This window comes from Rhinoderma darwinii, chromosome 3 (assembly GCF_050947455.1).
Source record: "Rhinoderma darwinii isolate aRhiDar2 chromosome 3, aRhiDar2.hap1, whole genome shotgun sequence".
Classification (NCBI taxonomy): domain Eukaryota; kingdom Metazoa; phylum Chordata; class Amphibia; order Anura; family Rhinodermatidae; genus Rhinoderma; species Rhinoderma darwinii.
Genome location: NC_134689.1, coordinates 311,497,081 through 311,511,758, shown reverse-complemented (window position 1 = coordinate 311,511,758; position 14,678 = coordinate 311,497,081). Strand labels below are relative to the sequence as shown.

The following is a 14,678-nucleotide window of genomic DNA, read 5'->3' as shown; positions in this document are numbered from 1 at the left end:
GTAATAGTACACAAAAAGGAAGGCACTTCTACACTAAGGTAGGAACACACACGATGGTTTGCATCCACCCTGGAAGCCAGCACCATTTTTAATTCATTTAGATAGAGGTGACAGCTTGGGAGAAAAGTTATAAAATATGGTAAAACATGCAATGTTTCATATTTTCTAAATATAACAGCAGCTGTTGGTGCTTTAGACAATGCTCTATCTTCCTGTGCTGCACAAGTTCCTGAGCTGCCTCATAGAGAGTCCTGAGGGAAACCTGTATAAACGGTGACTATTCAGACATTACAATGTGATTAAAAAGTCAAATATAACAAATCCTCAATATATTTGCATAAGTGATTCATCAAGGGCCCCATGTAAAAAATAAAATCACAACAGAACCCCACTCCAACATGTCAACCATAATCAGCATCATAGTACACTATATGGACAAAAGTATTGGGACACACCTCTTGGGCCCCATGCACACGACCGTGCCCGCAATCACGGCCGCCGACTGACAGCCGCATTTTCGGGCCGTGCTCACATACAAAGTATGGGAGCACGGCCCGCAAAATGCAAAAGAACGGACATGTTCCATAATTCCCGGAACATTTCCACGGCACGGAAGTAGTGCTACGGAAAGGTGTCCGCGTTCAACGAAAGTGAATGGGTCCGTTTTTGCGGACCGCAATTGCGGTCCGCAAAAACTGAGGTTTTTTACGGTCGTGTGCTTGGGGCCTTAGGCGCACGACCGAAAAAAACCTCAGTTTTTGCAGACCGCAATTGCGGTCCGCAAAAACTGACACATTCACTTCCATTGAACGCGGACACCTTTCCGTATCGCTACGGATGAGTGTCCGTTCCGCAGAACTGTGCCGGGAATTATGGAGCATGTCCGTTCTTGGTCCGCAATTGCGGCACAGACTCCTCCATAGAAGTCTATGGTGGAAGCCAAAATTGTGGATGGCTACGGAAGTGCGTCCGCAAATACGGATAGCCATCCGCAAATACAGAAGTGTTGCTAAGCAACACAAAGGGGATTTCCCATCAACCAGACCTCTTTATTTTGCGGATCCGTATATACGGATGTAATAGGGATGCACTACGGACCGTATTTGCGGATTACATTCAGCAGAAATGGGTACGTTGCTGATGATTTGCTGATGACCATAAAGTAATACGGAACCGTATTTGCGGTCAGTATTTGCGGATACGGTCGTGTGCATGAGGCCTTAATTATGAAATCCAAATGTTTAATTTAGGCCCCATGCACACGACCGTGCCCGCAATCACGGCCCGCGATTGCGGGCACGGCCGGCCGCTGACTGACAGCCGCATTTTCGGGCCATGCTCCCATACAAAGTATGGGAGCACGGCCCGCAAAATGCGAAAGAACGGACATGTTCCATAATTCCCGGAACATTTCCACGGCACTGACACCCTTCCGTAGTGCTACGGAAAGGTGTCAGTGTTCAATGAAAGTGAATGGCTCCGTTTTTGCGGACCGCAATTGCGGTCCGCAAAAACTGAGGTTTTTTGCTGTCGTGTGCATGGGGCCTGAGTCCCATTGCCACAGGTGTATAAAACCCAGCACCTAGCCATGTAGCCTGCCCTTACAAACATTTGTGAAAGAATTGTTTTTTCTGAAGAGCTAACTGAATTCCAGCGTGGTACTGTAATAGGATGCCAGCGACCTTAGATTAAAATCCTCCATAATGCGAACCTCCCACTCCCGTCTCCAAGATTTTTCTCGTGCTGCACCAGTCCTTTGGAATGTGCTACCCCGGACAATCAGATTAATTCCCAATATCCACAGTTTTAAACGTGCCCTGAAAACACATCTATTTAGACAGGCCTATAACATTCCCTAATCTGACTCCTTTCCATGGCCCTCCTTTTAGATTAGTCATCAGAATAAGATTCCCTCACACTCCTCTTCATGTCCGTCATACACGGATACTGACTGGTGACCGGCTTTTGTAGCTTTATGTACCACCCCATGTGTATAAAAATAGCTGGACTATTGTACAGAACAAACACTGTTACACTTTGTGTCTCCCTTATTTCCTCATAGATTGTAAACTCTTGCGAGCAGGGTCCTCACTCCTCTGGTTTGAATTGTAAATTAGCTTTGTCACTATGTAATGTCTGATATTGTTTGTTTCATGTTCCCTCTGAATTGTAAAGTGCTGCATAATATGTTGGCGCTATATAAATAAAGATTATTATTATTATGCCACCGTTGTAACAAGTAATTTTGTGAATTTTCTTTTATCTTAGATATTCCATGACCAACTGTGAGTGGTATTATTACAAAGTGGAAGCGTATAGGAACCACAGTAACTCAGCCATGAAGCGGCAGACAATGTGAATATACAGAGCGGGGTCGCCGAGTGCTGAGGCGCATAGTGCATAAAAGTCTCCAACGCTCTGCTGACAAAATGAGTGCATAGTTCCAAACCTCCTCTGACATTAACAGCAGCACATAAACTGTGCGCCAGGAGCTTCATGGCATGGGTTTCCATAGCCGAGCAGCTGCATGAAATATCTAAGCACAATGCGTCGGATGTAGTGGTGTAAAGTACACCGCCGTTGGACTTTGGAGAAGTGGAAACGTGTTCTGTGGAGTGATGAATCACGCTTCTCTACCTGGCAGTCTGATGGACGAGTATGGCTTTGGCGATTGCCAGTAGAACGTTACCTGTCTGACTGCATTGTGACACCTGTAAAGTTTGGTGGAGGGATAATGCTATGTTTTTTTTTTTCAGGGCTTGGCCTAGACCCCTTAGTTCCAGTGAACGGAAATCTTAAAGCTTTAGCATACCAACACATATTGGACAATTGTACACTTCCAACTTTGTGGAAACAGTTTGGGGATGGCCATTTTCTGTTCCAGCATGACTGTACCACAGTGCACAAAGCAAGGTCCATAAAGTCATGGTTGGGTGAGTTTGGTGTGGAAGAACATGACTGGCCCACACAGAGCCCTGATCTCAACCCCATCGAACACCTTTTGGATGAACTAGAATGGAGATTGTGAGCCAGGACCTCTTATCAAACATCAGTGTCTGGCCTCACAAATGTATTTTCTGGGTGAATTGTCAAAAATTCCCACAGACACAATCCTAAATCTTGTAGAAAGTCTAACCAGATGAATGGAAGCTGTTTTGTTGCCGCGCTTTATGTAAAATCACGGCCAAACCACACCATTTTTCCACGATGTTGTGAAAATCCTGGCAAATTGACTGCAACGTTTGAACATTGCCTAAGGGAGCAAGTTACTGCATTCAAGAATTTAGACTCTTTTTAGGCCAGGATTACACACACAGTTTTGATGGAACTTTTGAGGCAGCTTTTGGCGCTTTTTTTTTTAGCCAAACACAGAAGTGGACACACAATAAGGCTATGTTCACACGGGGTATTTTGCCGAGTTTTTTGACGCGGTAACCGCGTCGCAAAACTCGGCAAAAACGGCCCGAAAACGCCTCCCATTGATTTCAATGGGAGGCGTCGGCGTCTTTTTTCCGCGAGCAGTAAAACTGCCTCGCGGGAAAAAGAAGCGACATGCCCTATCTTCGGGCGCTTCCGCCTCTGACATCCCATTGACTTCAATGGGAGGCAGAGAAAGCGTATTTCGCGCTGTTTTATGCCTGCGGCGCTCAATGGACGCGGGCGAAAAACGGCGTGAAAAACTCAGCGAAAATCGGCGTGCAGGGAGAGGAATATCTGCCTCAAACTTCCAAACGGAATTTTGAGGCAGATATTCCTCCTGCAAAATACCCCGTGTGAACATAGCCTAAAGGAGATGCATTAGTCTTTTCTTTATACCTTTCTTTTGGATCCACTTCTGGCTTTAGCTCAAAACACTGAGCTAAAAACTGCGCCAAAAACTGCATGTATGACCCTGGCCTTAGGCTTCCTTCTCACACATATTTTTATTCTGGTTTTAAATTGTATGAAAAAAACACTTGTAAAAACGCCAGAAGAGGCTGGACGCAGCTGCAGGCTTAAGGGAAGCCGACATGACCGTCCTGGTAGGGAAAGGGTTAATGTTATGAGGTGAGGGAAAGTTGAAGGAGCTGAAGGAGGGACGGGGAGGAGTTAAGGGGGACGGGGGGGCCGTTACTGCGCTTCCCGCTGTTTCTCGGCATTGAGCCGGAAGCAGCGGGAGGAGTAACACACACTAAGCAAAGCTCCCCGTTGCCCGGTTTTTTAGTAATGGCAGAGGCCCTGATTTTAGAGCGGGTGCGTGCCGCTGCTGTGCACCACGGTCCCGGATGGCTGGAGGAGACCGTGGCTGCATTAACGCGGATCCCGGACGCCGTTTCGCCACGCCGGGCACGGCGTTCGGGGTCTGTTGTAAGGGACAGGCTCCCCTCCCCCGGCCCCCTTACGAGCTTGGCTATGGCGGCGGGGGGGGAGTCGGCAACAACCGCTCCTGCGCTGGGCAGGCAGAGAGCGGTGCCAGGGGTGACGGCGATGCAGGCTGTGTCGACCCGTCCCTCTCGGCGGTCCCGACCTCCAGAGCGCCTTAGTCCGGAGGTAGTCCCGCGGACACGGCGTCGCAGAGGGAGCCCGATCCCGGACGCTGCAGGCCAGGCAGCTGGGAGGACCGCCCCTTCCCAGGCCCTGCGTCCTGGCAGGAATCCCAGGCCGCGACGGGGTCCGGCGGTAAGCAGGGAGTCGCAGGCTGGGCTCCCTGTCACCCCTCCCCCATCAGATGGAAGATGTCGAGAGCAAGGTACGGCCGCCCCGCATGGTGATGTTCCGGCCAGGGGGCAGGCTTCGTCAGGATCGTCTAGACGGGCGACTAGATCTGCAGCGACGTCGAGGCAACAGGTCCGGTCGGAAGTCTGGGTCCCGGCGGTCGGGCGGCAGGTTGCCGGCCCATCGGTCAGCGCGTCCTCATCCCCTTTCCGAAGATGTCGTTGGGAGGGACAGTCGTCGGCGAGAGAAGAATTGGAGGAAGGTGAACTGGACGTGTATCGTCGAGGTCAGGATGGTCCGGCTGACGGGAACACAGCGCCTGTGCAGCCCGGTGAGTGTATAACTCCATTATTGTCTTATCCAGCGATTTTTATGTCGGGTGGCGGCGGGGGGGCTGCTAGCATAGCATCGGGGGCCGGTAGTGGCGCGGGCGGACGCGACGGAGCGGGTTTGGCAGATTTAGTGGGTTGCTTACGGGAGCTGGTGGGGCGCCTGGATAGGGCCGCGGCGCCGGTAGTAACGGAAGTGTCCCCTGCGGTAGTTTGGGAAGGCCCCAGGGACGTGGGATCGTTGCAGGCGCGTCCTGTGGTGGCGGTTAGAGAGGCGGTCGCGGTGTCGGTACAGACTGAGGCACAGATGGACGGCGATCGAGTGCGCATGGATGATCGTGCTCGGGGGGAGGTGTATGTTTGTTTTGAGGGTCCGTTGGGGGCGCATTTAAAGCAGGAGGTGCGTGATCGGATCTGGAAAGATGAATATGTTGAAATTTTTTCTCTCTTGCCGCTGGCTAAATTTAATTTGGATAAGAGCAAGCGGGATGAGAGTAAAAAGGACGAGGAGGAACGGCGGCGGTATAGGCTTATCCCGCAGACGTTCGTTAATTGGTCGCAGGCGTTCGCCATATTGGCTAGTGTGATAGGGGAAAAGGCGCCGGAAAATTGTTCGGCGTTATTTTGTTATTTTGATGCTATTGGGGAGGCTCATAGGGCGTATGGGGGTCAGGCGTGGCTGCGATATGATGAGCAATTCCGTCAGCGGAAGGCGGTTCGGCCGGCGATTCGGTGGGACCAGAAGGATATTGCTCTCTGGTTATGGGTTACGGCTCCGGTTAGGCAGCCCTTTCCCGGGAGCGGTGGCCAGGGAGGCCAGTCTAGTCAGAGTGGACAAAGCGGCGGGGGAAAGGCGGGGTTTTGCTGGCAATTCAATGAAGGCCAGTGCAAGTTCGGGGCCACGTGCAAGTTCAAGCACGTGTGCTCCGAGTGTAATGGTGCATCACACGGGGCGGCAAAATGTCTGCGAAAAAAGAGGTCAGGGAACCAGCACGGGGCTGGTCAAGGGGGTGTCGCCGGTGAGGGTGGAAAGGATGGCCCCTTATCTAAGTGAGTATCCGGATAGGGCGGTAGCTAAGTTGCTTTATGAAGGGTTTAGTGTTGGTTTTGTTATTCCTCCGCCTCCTTATGAGGTTCCGGTTACGCGGAGAAATTTAAAATCGGCTTACTTGCAGGCGGAAGTCGTGTCGGAAAAGTTGTTAAAAGAAGTTTCGTTGGGGCGCATGTCGGGGCCATTTGGGGAGGCGCCGGTGAAAGATTTAGTTGTGTCCCCTTTGGGTATTGTCCCTAAACGCGAGCCCGGAAAGTTTCGTTTGATTCAACATTTATCGTATCCCAAAGGTTCGTCGGTAAATGACGGGATTGATCACGAGTTGTGTTCCGTAGTTTATACCTCATTCGATAAGGCGGTGGGGTTAGTGCGGGCTGCGGGTCCGGGGGCGCTGCTAGCAAAAACCGACGTCGAGGCGGCGTTCAGGTTGTTGCCGGTCCATCCAGAAAGCCAACGGCTGTTGGGTTGTTTTTGGAATGGGGCCTTTTACGTGGATCGGTGCCTTCCGATGGGGTGTTCTCTTTCTTGTGCATACTTCGAGGCGTTTAGTAGCTTCGTGGAGTGGGTAACGAGGGGAGTATCCGGGGTCGATTCGTTGATCCATTACTTAGATGATTTTTTGTGCGTTGGCCCGGGGGGTTCGCCGGTTTGCGGTAACTTGCTTCATGCCCTGCAGAAGGTGGCGAGGGATTTTGGGATCCCTTTGGCGCCGGAAAAAACGGAGGGCCCGGTAGCGACGATTTGTTTCTTGGGAATCGAAATTGACTCTGTGGCAATGGAGTGTCGGCTCCCGGCGGATAAGTTGGGTGCTTTGAGGCTGGAGGTGCGACGGGCTTGTAGAAGGAAGAAAATGTCGCTGCGGGAGCTTCAGTCGCTGCTGGGGAAGTTGAATTTCGCATGCCGGATTATGCCGATGGGGAGGGTGTTTGGTAGAAGGTTGGCGGCGGCAACGGCGGGAGTGCGGGCGCCGCATCATTTTGTGCGGCTCAAGGAGGAGCACCGAGCTGATCTTCAGGTTTGGGATGACTTCTTGGGCCAGTACAATGGTCGCTCGCTATGGATGGCCCCAGCGCAGGATACGAGTGATCTGAATATTTTCACGGATGCGGCTGGGGCGGGTGGCTTTGGAGCTTACGGGGGAGGTCCGTGGTGCGCAGGTCAATGGCCGGCTAGCTGGGTGTCCAGTGGATTGACGCGGAATCTGGCCCTGCTCGAGCTGTTTCCCATCGTGGTGGCGGCTACCATTTGGGGGGACAGGCTCAGGGATAAGAAGGTCCGTTTTTACTGCGACAACATGGGGGTGGTGCTTGCCATTAATAACATCACGGCGTCCTCTCCTCCGGTAGTTCAATTGTTGCGACATTTAGTGTTGGTGTGTTTGTCGTTGAACGCGTGGGTGGTGGCGGTGCATGTCCCGGGTGTACGGAATTGTGTTGCTGATGCTCTTTCTCGCTCGCAGTGGGACCGGTTTCGGCAATTGGCCCCGGGAGCGGAACGTCTCGGGTTGGCTTGTCCGGATCATCTATGGGATCTGGTATCGGTCCCGTAGAGCAGCTGTTACAAAGGTCTTTGGCGCGCACGACGTGGAGTGCTTATGCTGCTTGTTGTAGGCAGTGGGAGGAGTGGGTAAGAGAGTTGGGTGATGTCAATACGGATAGAGACAGGTTGGTGGCACTTTTGTATTGGTTAGGGGATGCCTGGGAGGTGGGGTTTTCAGTAGCGAAGGTGAACCGGTTCATATCCGCGGTGGCGTTTGGGCTTAAGTTGCGGGGCTTGCGGGATGTATCGAAGGAATTTCTGGTATCGCAGGCTTTGAAGGGGTTGCGCAGAGGTAGGTTGGAGGCGGATAGTAGAAGGCCGGTGTCGTTTGCTTTGCTTGGCTTGTTGGGCGGTTCATTAGCATCGGTATGTCGTTCTTCAGATGAAAGGGATTTGTTTCGGTTGGCTTTTTCGTTGGCGTTCTTCGGAGCATTTAGAATAGGTGAGTTGGTGTCGCCAAGTACTAAACAGGCAGGGGGGCTGAGATCTGGGGAGGTGAGCCTTTTTTGCAGATCGGCTGGAGGTATGGTTGCGTAGATCAAAAACTGACCAATTAGGGAAGGGAAAACTGATAGTTTTGTTCGCTCTCCCGGGGTCGGTCATGTGCCCAGTAGAGTGCATGCGGGGTTTTACAAAAAACAGGGGGTCTCCAGATTTGCCTTTGTTACGTCATGTGGACGGGTCGTTCTTGTCCAGGTTTCAGTTTGGAGCTGTTTTTAAAAAATGTTTGACGGCGGTGGGGGTTGCGGCAGGCTCATATTCATCTCATTCCTTCCGGATTGGCGCAGCAACGGAAGCAGGGCGCTGGGGGTTGGATGATGAGGGGGTGAGGCGTATTGGTCGTTGGGAGTCTAAAAGGTTTAAGTCCTATGTCCGCCCCCATATGTTGTAATTTTGTTGTTTATGCTTGCGAATGTTATATGGTGGTGCCTAACTGTGTTTTCCGTTTCAGATTCGCCTCCTTGTCTGGTGTGGTTGATGGGTCATTCGTACGTGCACTGGGGGGCTTTGAGGGCGGACGTCCGCCCGGATGGTCGCCAGTTGCGCATTCCGCGACAGGATGCGGTTGTGCATTGGCTGGGGTTTAGAGGTATGTCGTGGAACAGGGTGTTGGCGGAATTCCAGACATATGTGCGGCTTGATAGGGTTCCGGAGGTTTTAGTGTTGCACGTGGGTGGGAATGACTTAGGAGTCCGCCCTTTTCGCGAGTTGGTGCGGGATATCAAACATGATTTGTGGTGTTTGTGGGTATCTTATCCCAAGTTGGTGGTAGTGTGGTCGGACATAGTCCCAAGGAAGCATTGGGGGTTAGCTAGATCGGTGGAGAGAGTCAATAAGGCTCGGATAAAAGTTAACCGGGCGGTGTCCCGTTTTGTGGCGAAGAACGGGGGCATTTGCGTGAGGCATAGGGATTTGGAGTCAGGATTGGGGAATTTCTGGAGAAGTGACGGGGTTCATCTGACCGAGGTTGGCATTGATATTTGGAGCTTGGCTATAGCAGAAGGCATAGAAAGGGCGGTGGTGGTGTGGAGGAACTCACAGGCTTAAGGTGGTCAAGGCCTGTTTCGCGGTGGCGGGGGGAGTCCTTGAGGCCAGTCAGTACAAAATGGTGGGGGGGTCGCATCGGGGGTATGCGTCCCCCAAAAAAGGTACATGGTTGAAGACTTCATCGGGTGTTATCCCTTTGAAGTGGTCTTCTGGTAGAAGGTATGTCACTTGAAGGCTTCATCGGGTGTTATCCCTTTGAAGTGGACTTCTAGTGGTCGGTATATCACTTGAGGGCTTCATCGGGTGTTATCCCCTTGAAGTGGACTTCTAGTGGTTGGAGCCATCTGCAGAGGTGAACGGTGCTTCCGAGCTGGTTTACGGCTGGAGGTAATTAGTGGTTTGCAGATGGCTAATTCGGTGTGTTCTTGAAAGGAACATCTGAAGGGGCTTCAAGGACTTCCTCTGCTCGGGTTAATGTTAACGTTTAATTGTTATTTATGATTCTGACCCATGTTGGGTCATGTGAATTATTAGGAGGAATTCTCTGGTGGATTCCTAACTAGTTATCCGAATGTTTCGGATTTAAATTGTTTTTATAAAACTGTGAAATTAATAAACGGCTGCTGTGGCCATTTCACATCCAACCTCGGTGTCATGTGTCGTTACTAAATGGGGGTGGGGGATAGTATGGTCTAAGGTTAACACACGACTCTACCTAGGCAGGTCAAGCATTTATGTTGTTTTTACATGCAATTTTGAGGTGTTTACTATTTTATGTTATTTTGTATACATGTTTTTACTGGCATTTTGGAGTCCCATAAAAAAGTCTATGGGAAAATGCCAGAATAAAACGCCACATCCAGAGAATGCTGCATTTTTGTAAAAACTGCCTTTAGCCACAAAAACACCACAAACCAAAACACAGTGTATGTAGTGCACTTTATATTTCACTACAGACTTTAATGTAACGTCTGGCCACACAAAAAAAATGGCACAAAGTAGAAAAGCAATAATTGCACAGTCAAATCAAAGATGTGCAACCTTGACTTGCAACTTTGGCACTAAGGGAATCATTTAGTGTCACTGAGCAGCTTTAACCTAAAGCTGGCCACACACATAAGAAACGTATCAGCCAAACCCTCGAATTTCTACTAATTGTGGCAGTCCAACTCTCCCACAATGTCTGCCATTAGGGGAAACAGTAATTAGGCATGCCCAATCCTTTGTTTGCCTGGGAAATAAACACTGGCAGCTGGTTATCTCCTTCTCCTATGAATATAAATATGCACTTCAGAAATTCTGTTATGTTTATGGAGGAGTCAGGAGCTTTATTGCTATTGTCAGCCTAGCAATCTCATATGTATGGCTAGCATAAGAGGTCAATTTCTGATGAATACTGAATATTTACTTTTCTAAAGCACTCAAGGGGCTCAGGACGCAATTATAAATGTGATGGGATATAAGGAGTGATATTACCTGGTGCCCTCCAGTTGTGCCCTTCTCACGTGGATTCACTGTTTTAGGGAACCCTCTGCGTTGTCTCAAAATGGCCACAGTGCTTATCAGACTGAGTCTAAGACACTCCCTGTGTTCACGGACTGGACAGAACTGGTCACATGATCAGCTCTGGCTGATCCGAGAAAAGTGAGAGTTTGAAAGTGATTAAAATAATGTTTAAAAGAATCCATTTCGTGCAGCAGCCATCTTGTTTGGAGTTTCCATATTGTTTGTTTTGTAGTGAATAAGAAAGTCACTGTTCCTTTAAGACAAGTATATTAATGCAGATTTTGTATGTTACTAAGTTGGTTATCTTTGGCCTTGGTTTTCATGCGATGCAAAGCTTGTGGAAATAAGGAAAGGGGGGAGACATTCACATATGTATGTGAGTAAAACTCCCCCATCTTAGAAGAACAATCTATTATATCCTTGCCAAGAGAAATAAGCCACCTGCAAACCTGACGTCAGCATCTAATAAAATTATAATATGATATTTTAAGGTATAATGCGTGTCTTTGAATGGCTCAAATATTCCCATTGTATACTATTGGCTGAATCAGAGTTATTGTAACATTGCCTCTGATTGGTTAACCTCAAGCCTACACCCCCTTTGAATGATATTATTGTAATTGAGTTTGGCAACAAAACCTCAGAGTAGTATTTTAACCCCTTAACGACCAAGGACGAAAATGAACGTCATGGTCGGCTGCTAGTTCCCGCACCATGACGTTTATTTTCGTCCGCATTTCAAACTGTCACTCTGTGTAAACACAGAGTGACAGACCCGCGCTGACAGCTGTCCTAGACAGCTGAGACATCAGTCTCGCCGGACAGCGGACCATCGCCGCTGCTTTCTGCAGTTAACCCCTTAAGTGCGGCGACGGATTGCCGTCGCCGCATTTAAGTGGTTTGAAGCACATCAGCAGCCCCCACGAAGTGATCGTGGGGGCTACCGATGCTTGTCACGGCAATCGGAGGTCAGATAATGACCTCCGGGTTGCCATGTACGGAAGCCTCGGAGGAACAGCCTCCGGCCGTTCCTCCTCTGCTTCCTGTCAGTGTGACAGTCACGTCACAATGACAGTTAGAGTACATTACACTACGTGTGTAGTGTTATGTACTCTAGCAGCGATCAAAGCTGCAAGACTAAGTGTCCCCTAGTGGGACAAGTAAAAAAAGTAATAAAAATGTTTTAAAAAAAAGTGTTAAAAAATAAAAGTTATAAGTTCTATAAACACAAAATGCTTTTTTCCCTATAATAAGACTTTTATTATAGAAAAAAAATGAACACATTAAAAAAGTACACATATTTTGTATCACCGCGTTCGTAACGAACCCAACTATAAAACTATAATGTTATTTTTCCCGCACGATGTACACCCCAAAAAAAATCAATAAAAAACTACGACAGAATCGCAATTTTTTGGGTCACCACCGCTCCCTAAATAAAGAATAAAAAGTGATCAAAAAGTCGCATGTACCCGAAAATAGTACCAATAAAAACTTCTATCCGTCCCGCAAAAAACAAGCCCTTACACAGCTTTTTTGACTAAAAAATTAAAAAATTACGGCTCTCAGAATATGGTGACACAGAATTTTTTTTTTTTATAAATAAGTCATTTTATTGTGCAAACGCTAAAAAAAAGGACCAAACCTATATACATCTGGTATCGCCGTAACCGTACCAACCCGCAGAATAAAGTAAAAATGTCATTTATAGCGTACGGTGAGCGGCACAAAAAGAAAACCTAAAAAACGGTGTCAGAATTCCTGTTTTTTGCTCAGGATTGCAAAAAAATTGAATAAAAAGTGATTAAAAAAAAATCGCATGTACCCCAAAATGGTACCAATGAAAACGACAGATTGTCCCGCAACAAATAAGCCCTCACACGGCTCCAGTGGTGAAAAAATAAAAAAGTTCTGGCTTTCAGAATATGGCGATGCAAAATGTGCAGAGCTCCAAAAGCGGATAAGATCGGGCGCCATTTATCAGTGCGACACCGGCCACATATCTATGAAATATTATTTATTTACCCCATTATTATACCCTCTTATTATACCCTGATGTACCCCGCACAGATTACATATACCCTGATGTACCCCGCACAGATTAGATATGCACCCACATTATAAACTGAAATACCAGCGAAACCCAAAACAGAAAAACTACCAAGCAAAATCTGCGCTCCAAAAGCAAAATAGCGTTCCCTCCCTTCTGAGCCCTGCAGCGTGCCCAAACAGCAGTTTGCGCCCACACATATGGCGTCGCCATACCTGAGAGAACCCGCTTAACATTTTATGAGGTATTTGTCTTCTGTGGCACAAACTGGGCACAACATATTATGCACTAAAATGGCGTATCAGTGGAAAATTGCAATTTTCACTTTGAACCATCCGCTGCGCATTAACCCCTTTGCGCACTATGACTTAATTGCCCGTCATGGTGCGGCGGTTGATGTATGGAGCTGGCTCACGTGCTGAGCCCGCTCCATACGCTGCGAGTGTCGGCTGTGTATTACAGCAGGCCCCCTCGGTACTAACAGACAGGTACAGCGATCGCTCTGTTACAGAAGCCTGTAAGAATAACAATATATTGCAATACATTAGTATTGCAGTGTATTGTACCAGTGATCCAATGATCGCTGGATCAAGTCCCCTAAGGGGATTGATTAATAAAATATGTAGAAGAATTATAGTTATTAGTAGTGAGAATTATTTTTTTTAAAGTTAAAAAAACAAAACACCTTTTCGCATTTTTCTTCTAAAGTAATGTAAAAAAAATGAACAAAATTGGTATCGCTACGTCCGTAAAAGTCCGAACTATTACAATATACCAATATTTAATTTGCACAGTGAACACCTTAAAAAAAATGTAATAATTGAAACCGCCAAAATCGCTATTTTTTTTTTTTTGTCACCTTCGCTCTAAAAAAAAAATGTAATACAACTTTTGAATCACTTTTTATGTACCAAAAAATGGCACCAATAAAAACTGGAGCTCCTCCCGCAAGAAATAAGCCCTCCCACCGCTCTATTGATGGAAAAATAAAAAAGTTATGGCTCTTGGAAGGCGGGGAGTGAAAATCTAAAATATGAAAGCAAAAAATGGATCAGTCCTGAAAGGGTTAATTCATTTCTAATGAAAAAACTTTTGACCACATGTGGGGTATTTCCGTACTCGGAAGAAATTGCTTTATAAAAAATGGTTGTTTTTTTCCTCCTTTATCCCTTGTGAAAATGAGAAAATGCAACATTTTAGTGGAAAAAATGTTGATATTAATTTTCGCGCCCTAATTCCAATAAACTCTGCAAAAGACCCGTGGGGTGTAAATGCTCACTTTACCCCTAGAAAAATTCCCTGAAGGTTTTTCCAAAATGGGGTCACTTTTGGTGGGTTTCCACTGTTTTGGTCCCTCCAGTGCATTGCAAATGCGACATGGCACCGAAAACCATTGCAGCAAAATCATAAATCCAAATGGCGCTCCTTCCCTTCTGAGCCCTGTTGTGGGTCCAAACAGCAGTTTATTACCACATATGGGGTATTGTCGTAATCGGGAGACATTGCTTTACAAAGGTTGGGGTGCATTTTCTTCGTTATTCCTTGTAAATAATAAAAATTTCTATGTTGTTTCAGAAAAAAAGTACATTTTAATTTTTACAGACTAATTCCAATATATTTAGCGAAAAACCTGTGTGGTCAAAATGCTAACTATACCCCTAGATCAATACCTTAAGGGGTCTAGTTTTCGAAATGGGGTCGTTTATGGGCAGTTTCTATCGTTCAGGCAGCTCAAAGCCTCTCCAAATGTACAGTGGGGCCTAAAACATTTTCAAGCAAAATATGAGTCCTGAAAGCCTCCGGGTGCTCCCTTCCTTTTGGGTCCTGCCGTGTGTCCAGGCAGCGCATTAGGGCCACAATGTTGGTATTTTTGAAAACAGGAGAAACAGGGTGATAGATTTTGTGGTGTGTTTCTTCATTCTCATGGTCGCTTTACAAAGAAATTGGTCTTCAAACTGATACTTTTATGAAAAAAAGTGAAATTATTTTTTTTTTCACCTGCTATGTATTAAATTTAGCA

General features: G+C 47.4%; 1 protein-coding gene across 1 annotated transcript in view; it reads right to left on the bottom strand.

The window, feature by feature from the left end:
- The window catches only part of SLCO3A1 (solute carrier organic anion transporter family member 3A1), a 375,458-nt gene that overhangs the window by 302,716 nt on the left and 58,064 nt on the right, over positions 1 to 14,678 (bottom strand). The window lies entirely within an intron of this gene.